Here is an 18,960-nt window from a genome sequence, read left to right as displayed (position 1 = left end):
GAGAGAGAGAGAGAGAGAAGGGAGATGGGGAAAAGCCTCAAATGGCTAACTTCCAATCTAGAAAAGACAAGAGGGGGAAACCCCATCTTCCTCTTGGCCCCTCACACACACACACCCCGAGTGCAGATTAATTGCTACATGAATTGGTGATCTTTTTCTACAATTCCTTCTGGCTGGATTCTATGACTTCATAGGTCCCTTCCAACTCCAGTATTCTAAATAATGTGAAAAAGGCTGAAATTAATTTCTGGAGGATGAAGCTACCAGAATGGAAAGGTCTCTGAATAGCCATTGCTGAGAAGCAATAGTTGAGAAGGTGTACTGCCTTCACATCCTACTTGTGGCCTTCCTGGTAGCAGGTGGCTGAGCACTGTGGAAAGGAGGTTGCTGAAACAGAAAAATCTTTGTCTTCCGCAGAGCTTGTCTCAGTGTCATTAAGAGTAATGAATTGGGATAATTCCCTGAACCTCTTCTGTGCTCCTCTGGTGATTTGAGGCTAGCACTGAAGTAAGTCTCCGTCTGCTTTAGGATTCAGACGTAGTTCCTTTTTTTTTTTTTTTTGGAATACTGCTGCCAGAATCAACCTGCCTAGCCAGAAACCATGCTTGCTAAGGGATTTGCGGGCTGTAGATACAGGACTTCAGCAGTTAGGAAGAACTTTGTTGTCAGCAAAGGTCTTACCGCTTGGAAGCATTCTGTGAAATTCTGCAGTAGCATCAAAAGCTCTCTGTAGTCACCATCATCTTGAACATCGCAGTGCAGTGGAACAGCATGACAGACAGATGAGTGCATGCATGAATCGGCATGTGTTTCCTGCGTCAGTGGACATAGGCGGTTGTTGTCACTCTCCAAGCCCACAGTCTTGAGAAAGAATTCATCATTTTACTCACACTTTCACACAGAATATGTTATGTGCCTGCCTTGGACATCAGAAACAAGACAAATGTGCAGCCCACATATTTTTGAGAGGTTCCCAGATGTTAGGTACCAAGGAAATGTTATTGACTATGCTCAAGGATGCCAAATAATAATACAGTAATAATAACAAGCCCTTGCCATAACTATAAAAATCCAGCAGGCAGAGTGTCCTTGTCTTTTTCTGAAACTACACAGATGAATCAGCAATTAAATTTGAAATGATCAGCCAAGTGCTTTAATTTATATGTAGACAACCATATGTGCTTTGCAGCTTACAAATGCTAACTCACAATTATGACCATCTGTGCCAATATGGGTGGGAAAGCCACAAAGTCACATTAGGCAGTAGTCCACCATGCCCTTCACCACAGACAGATGGCTTCCCATTCCTTAGGTGCAGATCTCGGAAAAGGGCCATGCTGGCTGTGGATGGCAGGATGCACTCCAATACATCTGGAGGACACCAGCTTGAAGAGGACTGCTCTACACATTATCCACATTAGTGCCAGCTGGCCTTTCAAAAACAATTACCTGGTGCCATGTTTGTTTGCTTTTTTTTTTTTAACTCCTCACATTATGCCAAATGAGATATACTTAAGAATTGCTTTGCTGGAATCGGACCAAAACCTAGCAAACACAGCAGCCATTTCTCACCAGGTACTTTCCTCTCTGTAGATCTAGGATTTTTGTTTTTGTTTTAAATTACATTTTTTTAAAAAAATCAACTGCAGCTTTGCTCTGTCTCTCATGCTGTTGCAGAGGTCCCACAGCTCCCTGAACTAGATTTTCAGAAACAACAGAATTGTAAAGGGAAGCAAGAATCCAGAAAAATCATCACTCTTTTGGAAACACATATTTCTGGGGTTTTTTTAATTCAATATTTTCGCACAGTTGATAAGTGAAACCGTGGGTATGGATCCCACAGTTATGGCAGTCTTACCATTAATGAATGAATGAATGAACAAAATTATGTCGTTTGGGATTAAGAAGCCTCATTAATTTCAGTGTGTCAACTCTAGTTGCTATGAATCTTGAATTTAACCTTCATTGTATACAATTGTCTATAGCGACATTTAATAGATGCCTAGTTTAATATTCTTATCACTCCTAGAATTCAGATCTACTGAACCATTGCTACAAGGGAAACATTAAAGCCCAGCAAATTCTCCTGAGACAGCAGCATATCTATGGGGCGGCCTTGATATAATGTGAAAGATATTCTTCTGAGGACCTGAAAGATGTTAAAATGAAAAAAGTAGATACATTTTGGCAAAAATGGCTGAATGACAGGCAGTCCTAATGGAATAATAGAGATGGAATAAAACAATTCTTTAAAATTAAAGACAGCAACATCTTCACAGGGATCCACTGTGATTCCTTTAGACAATATTAATTAGGTGCTGATTAATTAGGTACCAAATATAAGATGGACTGAGTGATAAGGGAATCAAGCAGCATGAGCACTGCTTTTTGTTTTTCACTTGACAGTTTTTGGGAACTAGTGGTGCTTGTTAATGTCTGGCTGTCATGGAAAAGTTTGGTGCATCCTTGTCTCTGCCTTAGATTTCTTGACACCCATTGAATAATTGCTGCTATTGCTATTTTGTAAGGATTTAAAAGTGTTACAGTGTGAGTATTAATGAAATGAGTTGCCTGGACTGATATAATCTGTTATATCAATGTATTATTGCAGTGCTGCATTTTCGTTATCTAAGTCCTTGTGTTGTGAGTTCGTTCAGGTACACTGTGTGGAAAAGTGTTGTTATTTAGTTGTTACGTTGTGTCCGACTCTTTGTGACCCCATGGACCAAAGCATGCCAGGCCCTCCTGTCTTCACTACCTCCCTGAGTTGGGTCAAATTCATGTTGGTAGCTTCTATGACATTGTCCAGACATCTCATCCTCTGTCGTCCCCTTCTCCTCTTGCCCTCACACTTTCTCAACATCAGGGTCTTTTCCAGGGAGTCTTCTCTTCTCATGAGATGGCCAAAGTATTGGAGCCTCAGCTTCCAGATCTGTCCTTCCAGTGAGCACTTGGGGTTGATTTCCTTTAGAATGGATAGGTTTGTTCTCCTTGCAGTCCAGGGGACTCTCAAGAGTCTCCTCCAACACCACAATTCAAAAGTATCAATTCTTCGGCAGTCAGCCTTCTTTATGGTCCAGTGCTCACTGTAAAAAAGTAACATAAATTAAAAGTGATGAGGGGCTGAGTAGCAGAAACCTGGATGTATGTGTAAAAGAATATTATTATACTTGTCTCATTGAAATGCCTATTGAAATGCATGCTAGAGATGATGGCGGAGTGTGTTTGTGTGGAGCAATGGTACAGACAGAATAAATAATGCAAAATAAGAAAATTCACACACCCTAACTTCATTTGCATACTTTATACAGGTCACAGAAGAAAGCTATACTTGATACAGAAGGTGGATTTGGGGGAGGTCACAGAACGTTATTTTTGTAGTGCACACAGCCTGAGGTTTTCTGAGGTTTCCTTTGTTGACAATCAAAATCATTATCTGCCCATTGGTAATGTTATTTTTGTCCTGCCACAGACTTCTAAGTTGTGGAAGAGAGTAGGACCAGCAAGGCCTAGCAAGGAGTGGCTGGTTTTAGATTCTGAAGTGTTAACCAGAAGCCCCAATTTGCTCTGTCACTTACATAGTTGTGGGTGGCTCTGCAAAATGTGACATTTGCACTACAAATTTCTGCAAAATATTTGCAAACCATCAACATAGTTTTTGAGTAAAGAAGACAATGTTGGATTGAAGGCATTAAGTGGTCTGTCTGGCTTGATTTATGAGCTACACAGTGGTAGATAGCACTGCAGAACACTGAGGGGTTCCTACCATAAAACCAAAAAATGGCTATGAAAGAGGTATTGTTAAGACAGGGCTTTCAAGAAGACTCTGGTGGGTCTTTCCCATTTTCATGGATGGTAATCCCATCTGCCATTCTGCTTGGGTTTCTCTGTCTTCTTCTAACCTCACCTGCAGTCCTCATAATAGCTGGTACTTGGAGCAAATAATACAGTACAGTACTGTATATTGCTGTGAAGTTTTCATTATTGTTGTGTGACTTCAAGTACTTCTAACCTAATGGTGATTTATGAATTAATGAGTTGGAATACTTGGAGTTGGGAGTTTGATTCCCCACTGTGCCTCCTGGGAGAAGGGACAGACTTGGGGAAGCTATATGGTCCCAAAAAAAGGGCTAGTAAACTACTTCCAAGTACTTTATCCCGAGAAAGACTTTAGAAGGGTTGCCCTAAGCAGGAATTTAATTGATAGCACACAGCTATTATTAGAGGGTCCTACAATTAACAATCATGCTCAGGTCTTGCAAAGTGAAGACCATGACTTCCTTTGTTGCTCAGTCCACCACGTTTGGTCTTCCCCCTTCGGCTGCCTTCAACTTTCCCCAGCCTTTTTCACTGAATCTTGTCTTCTCAGGATATTCCCAAAGAGTTGCACCAGCTTGTACATAAAGTATTTTATTGTGGGGCTGTCTTAAAAGGGCAGTTATGAAATGTTGGCCATATAAAAGTTCTGAGAGGTGGTTTGTTCAACACAGCTGCATCCATTTTTAAATTATTCATTGGGATGAGGCTATGAGGATTTTCATTTACATTTTAAATTCACTGCTGCAGTTTTGTCCCTGTGCTGTCAGGAACTGCTGACCACAGCCTCATGTGGTAAACTGCACAGCAGTGAAGACTCTTCCAGCTGAATCCCATCATGCTGTCCGTTAGTTCCTCGTGGGAAGCCAGATATAAGAGATGGCTTTTTCTCACTGTGGTGCTTTGCAGTACCAGCAATGTATCTCCAGATCTTTTTCAGTCCTGACTTCTGGCTTGTTCTCTGGTCCCACCCTCCAGTTTTGCCTTTGGTTGTTCTCCAGTCCAGCCTCCTGGCGGTAGCTTGATCCAGACATGACAGTACCACCGTCCACAAAAGTGCTAGTTCTAGACCCAAGAATTTTCTTAGCATGAAACATTAAGCCAGACCCTCCAGTGTCTTCAAGGTCCCATCAGATGCATCAAGTGGGCAGCACCCTAGGGGACTCCGATTGCCACTGACTGTGTGTGACCACAGTAGCATCCTGAATAAAAGTTAGTAGAAAGGTAACAGAGCACCAGGCTCTTCTTAAAGAATTCCCATTTCATAACAAGAGGGCAGAGCTTGAGAGGAGTAACTGGGCCTTTCTTAGCAATCAGCCATTATTAGAGCCAGCTATCGCTGCCCTGAGATCTGTCCAGGGTTCTGAAGGACCTTTCTTTGATCACTCTTGCTTCCTAATTCCTGTTCTTGGTCTGTTTATTTGATGCAGTCTCTGCCCATCAATCCTCTCTTCAGGATCACTATCAGCCCTGTTTCGTCTAAACTGCAGAGTGAACTCAGCTTCAGTTGTATATGACGACCCTTTCGTTGATGGTTTCAGTTTAACAAATGGGGAAGGTGAACATCCTGCCAAAAGTTAACAGAAAACAAATCAATGTCTTTCAAATCCCTCATCCAAGTATAATTTGCTATTATTATATGCCATCAAGTCATATCCAACATATGGCAATCAATGCTGTAATGATCTCCCAAAAGTCCGGTGATTAATACGCCTGCTCAAGCCTTCCACACTAAAAGCTGTGTCTTTTTCTATTAAACCAATACATCACATATTCTGCCTTCCTTTTTCCTTCAATTTTCTTGACATTATAGTCTTTTCCAGTGAGTCTTGTTTTCTCGTGGTTAAGTCCAAAGCATGATAGGACCAGGCTAGTCATTTTTGCTTTAAGAGAGAGTTCAGTCTTGATCAGATCTACAAACCACTTATTTGTCTTCCTGGCAGTCCAGGGTATTTTCAGAGCTCTCCTTCAACACCATTTTAGTGGATCATTTTTTTCCTAATCTACTTTGCTCTTCATCTCACATCCATACAGAATGATTAGGAACACCATGGTACAGATAATCTTGGCCTTAGCTTCCAGCAACACAACCTTACTCTTGAGGATCTTTGTAATTTCTTTAAAGCTGCCCTTCCAAATTTTAGTCTTCTGGTTTTTAGGTTGTGATCTCCATTTAAGACTGATGATTGGATCAAGGCATAGAAGCCTAACGAGCATAAACAATTTCTTGCCATCAAAGAATATCTTGCCACCTAGTAGCCTGCACTCAAAGAATTTGGCTGACATGTTTGAATCTGCACATCAAATGAATCATGCCAGGCTCACTGGTATTTGGCTCATGTTGTATTCCAAAGATTGCCAAGATAGATGCTGCAGTGACCCGAGATGCTACAATTGGCAGGATTCACCTGTAAGGATCTAGACATACTGGTCTAGCAGCCACTTCCAGGAGCCACCGGTTCTTTTGAAGTGACTCCCAAACATTCTTGTCTCCTTTTCTCAAACACCATCATATATAACTATACTGTGCAGAACTTACTGTATATATGTTTTATATTCTTTTTTTTATACCCTCCTTGGTCTGTCCCTTCTTGCCTCAGTTCCCAGTCTCATTTCGTTTTCCCCTCAAGCTGTCAATTATTCCTATAGCTTCTTCTTTCTCAGTGCTTTTCCTTTTTGTAGACTTTTCCTTTTCTTTGGGCTCCCTTCCTCTTAGCTTTTCAGTATCTCAGGGCTTCTTTCCTGTCCTCATTTTACTGCTTTGGAGACTTTTAATCCCTGACAAAATAATTGCTTTCTCTTCCTTAGTCCAATATGGCTTACAAACTATTTAATTTCTGTTGTACTGCTGAATATTCAAAACCATCACACTGGTTCAGCCATTTTGCATCGGAGCTTCACTGTCATGAATACCACAGAGACAATGTCCAATCTAAAGGGGAAAGATGCTGAGTAGGAATCAAATGTTATGCAAAATGTACAGTATTGTTCTTCAAGTCAGTCCTCTCAGGCATGTCAGAGAATATTTCCTATAGATGTGTGTCAGAGAAAAGGTCTCTCCTTTGTATAATGGCTTGGTACTGAGTCATTTGTTGAAGTGATTGGTGCAATAAAATTAAAACTATAAAATTATTCTGCTACACTTCTATTTTTTCTAGTATTTCTTGATGCACGAATTAATCTCATGCAGTACAGTGCAGATTTGACTATTTACTAATGTATTCAAATTTATGCAATGAAAATGCACTTTGAATGCAATTAAGATGCCATTTCTGTTCATTCAAAATGCCAGCATAATTAGAGTGCATAGACAATGTCATCTGTTAACTGTGTGCAATTTCCGGTGGCTTTTTGATTCAGTTTGCACTGCTGTGTGAAAATTTCAACGACTATTATTACTGATTATTGGTTAATTGGAACATTCAGTAGTTCAGACAAGCGCTCCTGCAGACCAAATTCTAGTGAGAGAAAAAATATTTGATCTGTAAAATTAGTAAATTTCAAAGTGCTTTGTCACATATCAATTCTCAGACTAATAAAAGACACTGACTTTTTACCAAAAACATAATTACAAAGGATGGATAGTACTTACCTATTTTCAGTATTAAGAGCTGGATGGAATCTATTCAGTGTATGCTTTCTTATCCAGCAAGCGTAGATTCATGTAACTGGGATCACTATGGCAGCTGCCTAAAAATTATCTGGTTATACTTGTAACTACATGCGCATGTGGTCACCCACAGTATATGACCAAAGCTTGGGAAGTTTGTTTCTCCCCCCAAAAAAGTAACTAGTTAGGTCACTACAATAGATAAGTAGTAGTTATTGTTACAGTTACAATTTATTTAGAAACAAATCTTTGCTTCCGGGTCTTCTGAAAGGACACAGTAACTTGTTTATGCTCTTACAAAGTTTTAGTAACACAAGCTGCCATGAAAGTCTGATGAGGTGCCAGTTGCATGAGACCATGCACACAACTGGCAACTTCTGCCTTTGGAATTCCACACACAAACATAAATGAACAGGATATTGGCGTAGCATTTTCACTTTTTAGTGCTATTTTTAAGAAAACATGAGTGCTGCATGGCTACACGGGCCTCTTTTACAAACTCCACAGTTCTCCCATTGACTTTGTCATCCCCTCAGCACCCACAACAGAGTATAAGGCTGCCAGGCATGCCAGCACTTCAACCAGGGGACGTTCCTCTTCCACCAATTATGAAAGCCGCATTCCTACAACTACAAAATGTAACTAGCATAACACAAAGGAAGAAATTATCTGCCCTTGAGTTACAGTTGGAATGTAACTTATTTTTTTAATCTTTACTCCTGGAGAATGGAATTAGTTCATGTAATTTGTTATTTGTAACTACTTACTTCTGTATGTGACCTCTTGTTTAACTTCATCATTCCTTATACCTGTTCAGAAATATGGGGCTTTGTGATAGTTATAGAAAGACTCTACGGTGGTTTAGAAGTATTGCCATTTGTGCTAACTCAGGGTTCAACAGAGATATTGGAAGAATTGCAGCCGATTACCTATTCCCCAATGTGTTTTCTGGATGGTGATGCAGGTACCCAACTTCTGTCTTACCCAGTATGGTGGGTTGCAGAGGTGCTGTTCATTGGTTCCATTCCAGCCCTTTCTCCACTGTGCATTTCAGCTATGTGTCTCCTCTGTTTTCCATACATGTATCCCTAAACGCTGCCCAGAATGGCTTCTTGAGGCACACAGTCCAATGTTGTCTCTTTCATTTTTCCTCCTGTGCTAACCCTGGGAACAGGATGACTATTTCCCTCTTGGTAGAGTGTCTGGGAAAAGTAGGGCATAGAGAAATGGTGGAGATCTCCCATGAGCTGCATGTAGAGTGACAGCACAGTGAACAATAAGATGAGAATAATGGTATAATAACAAAATAAATTCTTGTGGCACAGCGGTAAATTGCCTCTGGATCACAAGTGCCACAACATGACCCCACAGCACTCTGGATCCAGAGCGCCCCCCCCCCCCCATACTTCCAAAATTAACACTGAGGAAATATGCCCTCTTTAGGGGATACATTTTGCCACATTTTTGACTCTCTGGCTGCTTTTAGGCCGAGTGGGTATCAAACCAGAAGTGACTTCTTATAATTCCATTTCTGAGGGGAAAGGCCCTGGAAGAGGCTTGAGATCCCATAATGTGTCAAAACTATCCCCTGTGCTCTCAAACAACATGAAAGGCCTTTCCCCTCCATTTTGTAAAAGCACATTTTTTAAAGAGGGACAGGGAGAATGGGTGAAGTGAGAGTTGTGGCCTTCTTCACAACCCCCAGACCTCTGGAGGTCATCAGCCCTACTTTAACAGCACAGACCAATACTTTCCTCTCACCAAAAAGCTAGCGCTGGCATTTCGCTTATGCTGCTGGAAGTCTACCAACACATGGGGAAAACAGGACAGAGCTGAGGGACAAGTGAACATATGTTGAAGTCTGATGCTTGGTCAAGGGCTGGTTCCACAGCTGATGATGTGGAACCTAGTTAGTTCTTTTTGGAGGGCAAATGGTATCACTGTGTACACTCCCACTTGAATAAATACAGAGAGACTTAGATGACTGCTCTACCCAACTCTTCTATCTGATTCCTCAGAGCTTGAAGAGAAAGAAAAATGTCAGCTATCTCTGTGAACCAGCTGCAGTATACATACCCAGGGGTTCATGAGACCCAACCAGAAATAAAGCTGACATCTCAGGGTGCCCAGCATGGGTTGATATATTCCACCACAGAGCCTTTATCCTCAAAGTGAAAAAATTGGGGGGGAGGGGACAGTTTCCACAGCATCAAATTAATAGGAAAGTGGTGATGCTTCTTTGGTGTTGAAGACTGTGTGTTTGTTTTGCAGAACTAGTTCATCCATTGCAACAACATCCATTACTGCCCATTGTATAAATCCCTGACTTCTTGAGGTTATAATTGGATCAAAGTGATTTATAGATTGTGAAATAAATAATACTACTAGCCTTGGGGTCAGGTGAAGCCTTTGCTCAAAACAGAGCAGTTAGATTGTTTTCACTGAGTGAGTCTGATAATAAACATGCAAGATCATCTTACCACCTATAGGGTTTCACATGTTTTGTTTTTCATTGACATCATTATGCCGCCCTATCTTTAGAACTAGGAATACATGGAGGGAGTAGGACTCTGGTGATGGCATGCCTTAACCCTTAGGGATTCCTCCCTTGCCTGCCACAGGATTCTAAGAGCCACCTCCCACTAAGATTCACAGCTGCACTGATTCAACCAGAACGTCAGGGATAAAATACCCCACACAAGTAAATAAGCAGGAACTTCTACAAGGACCGGGAGCAAATGTGTCATGACTCCCTTCCCCCACTTTCCCAAGGACATTTCCAGTGAGGATGAGTTGTAATGCCCACAACTCTGATATGATGAAGTGCTTGTGAGCTTTGCAGAGCCTGGACCCTTAAGGGTACAGGTAACTGTATGCTCCACTGGAGGTAGGTCTACTCCAGAGGTCTAATCTTGTGGTGGGTGGGTGGAGGGGGGAAAGAGGAGGCTGGAACAGCACATCCCAAAAGCAACAGCCACCAGGTGAAATGCTGACTTTGAAGGAAGGACCTCTCAAGAAGCTCTTTAAGAGTAGGGGAGCTCCCTGAGGGAAAGCCATCTTGGGTCCTTTTTAAGGAGACAGGTGGGATAGAAATATTTTAAATTAATTAATTAAATAAAGATCCCCCCCCCCCGGGAAATCAACTGTCTAAATGTCTGTGGCCAACTTGTGGAAGGGACCATCGCAGCTCAGCCATATACTCCTCAGTCTTGGAACTGTAAAGCTGTTGGAAACAAAGTATTTCATGCATTCTAGACACTATTTGTTGTGCTTCTTGGATCCTGTCCCCCTCCCCAATGACTAATCAGCTGTGTATGGCCTTGGGCCATCTTGAATTTGCCTCTTGCAAGCTCCCTGCTTTTTGCTACTTGCAACTAGACTGGTTAGATCCTGGGTTGTTACTGCACTGCAGGTCTGGATCCTCCTTACTAGCTCATGTTACTCTCTGTGAGGACTCTGCTTGTTTCCTTCACCTTGTCATTAATCTCTGGATTTTCCTTGGCTTGCTCAGTACTATGCAATCCTTACATCAGCCATTGAAGAGAGATGGAAGAAGATATAGGAGTGAGGAAATAATAGATAGAGTTCATCAGCCAACATGAAAGAGAAGGTCAGAACAGATGGACAAAAGGGGAAACATCCAAGCAGCTCTATCTCACCCCTCCATTACTGTCCTCTGAAGGCTTTTTTGTGTAAAACATGGTTGCAGCATTCTCCATTTCAAAAACAACTTGCTTGAAAGAAAGAAAGAAAGAAAGAAAGAAAGAAAGAAAGAACGAACGAACGAACGAACGAACGAACGAACCCAGGTAGTTTTGCAGAGCATTTATCCAAGACTGCATCATTTCTCTGCGTGCCATCTCCTTCCCCAGAATATGGAGACAGTGTGCACTGATTTGATCAGCCAACCTTAACCCATAAATTGAGATTTCAAAATACACAATTTGCATAATAGGCATGGGCAAATTAGACTATGCCATTTATCTCTTGAGGGACAGGGCTTCTGTCTCTGGGCATTTTATGTTGGCTAGGAAATCTGCCACCTTGCAGAACTGCCTCTTTACAATCTACCTGTCTATTTTTAAATAAAAAGTATCACCCAATGCTAAAAGTCTCCAGTGCTCTCCAGTTAAATTAAAAGAAACCTTGTTCACCCTGACTGAGGAATCTACCCGTATTCATAGAATTAGGGAGGCCTTGAGGAATTAGACAAACAAAACAAAATATTGTTGAGAAGAAGCCATCATTCCCAACTGGGTCAAAAAGTTCTGTGTCTAGGTTACTGCTATCGGTATATTGTTATGCAGCACGACTGACCTGAATCTTCCTTTCTGAGACTGATGAGTCACTCACCCTGTTCCTAAGCACCAGGCCGGCAGTAGATTTGATAACATGTTGATGCTATCTGTCTTCTTGCAGAGACAATCTGAAAAAAAAACACTCAAGAGAGATTATAAAATAAATTAAGGAGACAGATCACACAGTTAAAACTACATAGTCTATGGGGTATTGGGGAGGGCATAGCTGATTTTATAAACCAAAGAGAAATTATTCAGGGAAGCAATTATTTGCCATCTAAATAATTAATATCATTCCTACTATTGCAACAATGGGATTAGAGATAATTTTACAACACTCTACACAACTAGACCCTCTTTCGTATTATCCTGCTGTATTTTGTATGAAATCTTGGATTCAAATATTGCAGACAAACCAAATGTTTCCCCAAAGGACAAATATGTTGGTGCAGATTTTAAAATAATAATAATAATAAAGTATTAAATGTATGCTTATGTAAGGCCCTAGAGTTGTATACATTGCCAACTTCCATTCAGGGTCCATCTCCTTGTCTTTGATCTCACCAAAGGACTGTGGTAAAAAGATGATTCCATGAGAAAGATAACAGAATTTATTTCTGATGCAAAGCAAGGTCTGGCTGCTTCGAAGTTTGACAAGGAAGAAAACTTGCTACAGCAAGACTATGGGTATATATAGATTTATAGAAATCTGTATCTTTATCTCTCATTTTCTTGGATTTATTACTTGCTCAGTTCCTGAAACTTCCTTTTCTTTTTTGCTCAGTTCCTAAAACTGCCAATCACCTCAGAAAAAGGAAACCAAAGAATAAATACAACTGTGAGGAGATATTATTCATGACTATGTCATCAGAACACTCTTTCCAGGGCAGATAAAACTGAGCTACTCTTCAAATGAAACATTAATCTACTCTTTAAAAAAAACCCTAATGACTCAAGAAGGTTTGTAGCAAACATGACCTTCATGACTGAAAAGGTGCAGTATAAGCTATCTTGTGCGTTTACTACAGAACAATGCAGGAGGGGGGCGATACTAGGTTGAATGCGAATTCAAACTGCACTTTGTGAATAAACATTTGCAAAGACACCATGTATTTTTAGCTCTCTCTCGCGCTCTCTCTCTCTCTCTCTCTCACTTTAAAAAAAAACCCTCTGATCTTGTAAGGTTTGTCTTCTCACTGCATAAAGAAAAGAGAAGGAAAAAGCAGAGTACTTACTGTGACCTTCTTGCTGATGCATTGGTGACATTCAGCCAATGTACCGGGCTATAATTTGTTATTAATATCCAAACTAGTATCAGCTAGCAAATCATGATTTGGGAGAGATTCCACTCAAGCTCAGGGTTCTGATAAATAGGCAATAGGATTACCACCAGTCAGTACAATGCCATTATCAGAGATTTGAAGGGCAAAATCTGAGACCAGAGGGTGGACCCTTGAAATGTAATAGGGATAGGCCTTTGGGATAGGCCTCTCCGTAGATGTTGAGCTGGACAAACACATTGGCAAAGCAGCTACCATGTTCTCTAGACTCACAAAGAGAGTATGGCTCAATAAGAAGCTGATGGCATATACCAAGATCCAGGTCTATAGAGCCTGCGTCCTGAGCACACTCCTGTACTGCAGTGAGTCCTGGACCCTTTGTGCATGGCAGGAGAGGAAGCTGAACACCTTCCATATGCGTTGTCTCCGACGCATTTTTGGTATCACCTGGCAGGACAAAGTTCCAAATAGTGTAGTCCTAGAACGAGCTGGAATTGTTAGCTTGTATACATTACTGAAGCAGAGACGTCTACATTGGCTTAGGCATGTCGTGAGAATGGCTGACGGTCAGATTCCAAAAGATCTCCTGTATGGAGAATTAGTGCAGGAAAAGCTCCCCAGAGGGAGACCACAGCTGTGATACAAGGATATCTGCAAGTGGGATCTGAAGGCCTTAGGAATGGGCCTTAATAGATGGGAAACCTTGACGTCTGAGCGTTCAGCCTGGAGGCAGGCGGTGCAGCATGGCCTCGAAGAGACACTTGTCTAGCAGGCTGAGGCAAAGAGGCAGTCCCGAAAGCAGCAAAACCAGGGAGATGGACAGGGGACAGATTGTATTTGCCCTCAGTGTGGAAGGGATTGTCGTTCTTGAATTGGCCTTCTCAGCCACACTAGACGCTGTTCCAAGACCTCTATCCAGAGCATGCTACCATAGTCTCTCGAGACCTGAACTTCGAATAGGGCAGACAAGGGTTAGGAAGGGGAAGGCCTTCTTCCATATTTTTGCCACCCTTCTGCAATGAAGGTCATGAATTACTACACTAATTCTGAACTATCTTGGTCCAAGAGGTCTATGGAGCTGAAGATCAGTGCACCAAACCCAGGGCCAGGGGAAAAGACTGCAGAGAGAGCCAATGGATGCATGTGCTTGTGCCCATCCTGCCATTCAGAAGAACAAACACAAACTGTTTCATAGTGAGCCCTTCAGCCCTGGCACCATGAGGGAATGGGTGCAGATGGGTATATAGGCTATAAGACAAAGACTTCTCAGACAAAGACTTTCTCAGACAAAGTTCAAATGGACTCCTCTTGTTTACCCTGAGATTTGTCTCTCTTCTTAGAGAACCGGAGAAGCATAGTAATTCCCTAGACTTTCTGCTGATGCCCTGCAAACTGGCAACCATAGTAATGAGTTTGAACTATCCCTTATTACATTTTTAAAATGTAATAGCTACAACATCATTCTAGATGCAGGTAAAATCCAACTAATACTCCTGCAAGTAGAGTCAGTAAGCTCCAAATACATATTGCTGAGCTTTCATGAAATTATATTTATATTGTTTAAACTCTATGTTTGAAATAGTGCTTTAGAACTTCACAAAGCGAATTAGGTACTGCTATTTTTGGATGCCCATCCGAATGCGGTGAGGCTTGAGCACATCAGAGAAGCTGAAAGCAATCTTGTTAGGAGGCTAGAGTCCATTAAAAGTCTAGATACTCAGTAGGGTCACCCCAGGTGGGATGATGAAAGCTGAAACATCAGGTTAAGTTGCAGCCAGTCTTTTTAGAATGCATTAATGGTTGCTGTGATGGCTGCGATGACGTCACCTGCCTATCAATGTTATGCTGGAGCTCATCTGCCTATAGCAGGGCAGGAGGTGGGACTCCAGGAGGTGGAGCGATGTATATAAGGGGGGAGTGAATGATGTGTGGGGTTTTTTTTAGATTAGCTAGGATGAGAAGATAGAGTTGGAGTTAGGGCCTGTATGTTAGGAAGTACCGTGTTAGATAAGGTCTGTGTGATGGAGTGACTGAAGGGATTCTTTATTTTATTGATTGACATACTCAGTTCATATATTGACTTACTATATATTAAGTTGTACCAATAAACAATAATTTTTATTTTTAAAATCCATACCTTTGTCTGAAGAGTCAGATATATGTGTGTGGTTGGTGGCAGCGTGTTAACAGAGAGCAAGTGTGGAGTGGCGTCCCCTCTGTGACGTATGAGGAGGCGGCCACAGTTGCATCAGCAGAAAATAATTGATAGTTCCAATAATAATGGGAGCAGAGAAATTCTTGAAGGATGGCTACTGGGCAGCAACGGTAAAGACAGATGAGGACAGTGCAGGATCTTTCATAGACAACAGCACTGACGTGGGAGCTAATTCTTGTTACAACTACACTCAAGAAGGCAATGGTAAACAATCTGAGAACATTTATATCTTGAAAACTATTGGTGACACAATCCAAAACAAGAGATAGTGCCAGAAGATGAGACTCATAGGTTGGAAGACTCTCAGCCAGCTACTGGAGAAGAGCAAAGGATAAGCACAAATAGTGCTGTCACTAATGCAGCAACTGAATTAAAGCTGACAGGAAATCTAGTTTTAGAAGAAGTAGCCATGTTAGTCTGTGCCAGCAGGCAAAAACAAAAGAAAAATAAAAAATAAAGAAGACAAAAACTTTGTGGCACCTTATTGTGGCACCTGCTAGAGGCTTCTATTAGAAGTAATCTGGGGTTGTCTGTTAGGAATCTGTTTGTCTCTTACTATGTCTGATTAAAAATATAGTATGAAGCTACTATAAGTCTGTCAGGCACAAAATTGATACCAAATCTAAATGTTTCAAGCACTGCTAATTAATTCCACATACAGTGGTGCCTCGCATAGCGAGGTTAATCCGTTCCGGATTAACCTTCGCTATGCTGAAGCATCATTGAACGGGGCAGGGATTTCCATTGGAATGCATTAAACATGGTTTAATGCATTCCAAATGGGCCAAATACTCACCGTTCAGCGAAGCTTCTTAATGGCCGGCAGCCATTTTCGCGCCCTCGCCTCGCTTAACGAGGGCGCGAAAACGCTGCGCGCGGCCATTTTGGGCCATTTCCGGGCTTCCAGCGGCCATTTTGGCCGCTGAACAGCTGATCGTCGGGCTTCGTTTTGCGAAGATCGGTAAGCGAAATGCTTACCGGTCTTCGCAAAGCGAATTTAGCCCTATTTAAAAAACATTAAGCGATCGCATTAGCGATCCGAAAAACGGATCGCTATGCGATTTCGTCGTTATGCGGTGCACTCGTTAAGCGAGGCACCACTGTATATGTTAAACTGTAAATGCTCCTTATATATATTTTATAAGGAACAGTAAATGCTCCTTATAAAATTTATTTATTTATATATTTATTTATATATTTATAGAAATATAAATAAATTTTACACACACACACAGACACATATATAGACATTTTTATTTTCATATCTGGGTAGGGAATGGAGAGGGAACAATAAGGATAAGGATAGAAGGGGAGTGAGATTGAAACAGTACCTTACAAACAATTAATATGGTTTCCATATAGTATACGATCAATTCAAATTATACTTTGAATACGTTACAAAATCCGTTCCAGACATACTTGATATTAATCTACTCATTGACTACGTTACTGTCTACTTTTTATATTATCCATTACTCTTTCTATTTTGGAACCATACATATAGTTTTTCCCAACATTTCTGGTGGTTCTTTTTCCTTGTTTCATCTAGCCATTCTGAAAATTTGTCCATTTCTGCAGTTTCAAAAGTTTTTGCTATCAGTTCCTCTATTTGTGGTATTTCAGGCTCTTTCCAGTGTTTTGCAAAAAAACGAATCTTGCAACTGTTAGAATATGAATTCCTAAGAATGTTTTTACAAGGTCCATTGAGTCTGGCAAAATATTTAATAAAAATAATTCAGATTAATGCTCCTATAGTTTTTACCAGGACCAAGTAAATTTTATTTCAACTGCTGACACACTCAAGGGAGAGTACCATTCATGATCTGTATGGTTTGTTGTACTAAGCTTGAACTGCTGTGTACACTCATACATTTCAACACAATATCCCACATATGTGAACCAAAGGTTTGTTTTTGAAGAGCTGAACCACTATAACACTTGGTGTGAGGAAACTAAAGTGGACTAGAACAGGATATTTTCAATCAGATAACTATGGAGGATTTAGAAATGGCAAATTCTGGATAAAGAGTGTGGTTCTAAGAGTGAGGCAGATGTAGTACAAACAGTTAGGAGCTGCAATGTAACCTTTTACAGAATAATACCAATGAGACTTCATAGATAGTCTGTGAACAGAAGCATCATGCAAGTCACCTTTGAACAACAGATGTTGAAGAAGGAGAAACTGAAAGTGTTTATGTGTCCAGGAGGAAACTGATGACACAGTTGGAAATTGATCACACAAATGAAACAAACAGGATGTGGGGTTAATTGAAAGTGTCTGGAATGGAAAAGGAGATGAAGCAGAACCAAACACTTGTGGAGTGTTTTGCCTAGTAGTCACAAATGAAGCAGAAGTGAATCACAGACTTATGTGACGCCAGCAAACACACATGCTCCAAACCAGGCTTGTTCATGAGGAAGAAACAAACAGCAATAACAGATCTGGAAAAACTGAGCCTACAATAGGAACCCATTTGCAAACAAGCCAAATGACTCTGAAATGAAAGGGAAGTATGAAGAGGGTTGATTTGAAATTCTAGTAACATCATGTGGTTCTGCAAAACTAACACAAAGCAATGGTTAGCTCAACCCTACCTTAAAACAGGTGCAAACAGGACATGTGGATAGTGAAGGGGAATATTTTCCATGCTTATGACAAACCTCCCCCCATCATCCCCACTGCAAGACAGCAAACGGAAGTTTTGTTTCATCCAGCATATTTTTTTTTGACAATTCTGTTCCAGATTCAAGATTGGAAAAGTATTCAGCTGTGTTGCTCCCATTTCCTTTATACAATACATTTTTCACAGCAAGGACTACAAATGTGAAACCGCTGAGTTAACAGCTTGTCTACTTTTCATCCTTTTTCAAATGCTTCTCAGAGGAGATATATCAGTTGCAAACTGAACTGAAAGTTGTCCTCCTAAAATCAATGCAACTTAATTCGAAGGAAACAAGGTAAGAAAACACACTGTTTCCACTCTCAGATCTCCTGTACTAAACTGACACAAAGTCAAAGATGTGGGATAAGTTACCTCTTGGTACTACAACTCCGAGAACCCCAGTCAACATGACTAGCGATTGAGGCAATTCTTAGAATTGATGTCCCAAGAAGTCACTTCTTTGTCTTCTGCAAAACAAACATTGAAGGGAGCTACACTGGGCAACCAGGAAGAATATTGTTCACTGGCAAGCAAGATCAATGCCATAAATGTAACAGAGCCAGTGGCTGTTCCAGATTTTATAGGTAAGACCAAAATAGAAATAAAAAGTTTAAAAGGACAAAAAAAATGATGGCAACTTAAAGACTGGCTTTTGTATTTCTTTAATGTGAGCTTTTTTTGGATGAGTCCACTTCATCAGACATGTCTTTGTTGTTTTTTAAAAAAACTTTATTTCCATGTTGCTTTTACCTATAATGCTCGCACAGACCAACATTGTCTTCTGGTGGGCCCCTCCTCTGCTTTTTGATCCTCATGAGCTTGCCTTAAGATGACAAGCAGCAGCAGTCAGCATAAATTTTCATTTCCCTCAAGGACCTGGTAGGTAAAGGTAAAGGATCCCCTTGACAATTTTTGTCCAGTCGTGTTCGACTCTAGGGGGCGATGCTCATCCCCGTTTCCAAGCCATAGAGCCAGCGTTTTTGTCCGAAGACAATCTTCCGTGATCACATGGCCAGTGCGACTTAGACAAGGAACGCTGTTACCTTCTCACCGAGGTGGCCCCTATTTATCTACTCGC

The sequence above is a fragment of the Pogona vitticeps genome, chromosome 1, assembly GCF_051106095.1.
Source record: "Pogona vitticeps strain Pit_001003342236 chromosome 1, PviZW2.1, whole genome shotgun sequence".
Classification (NCBI taxonomy): Eukaryota; Metazoa; Chordata; class Lepidosauria; order Squamata; family Agamidae; genus Pogona; species Pogona vitticeps.
This window is presented reverse-complemented; position numbering follows the sequence as displayed.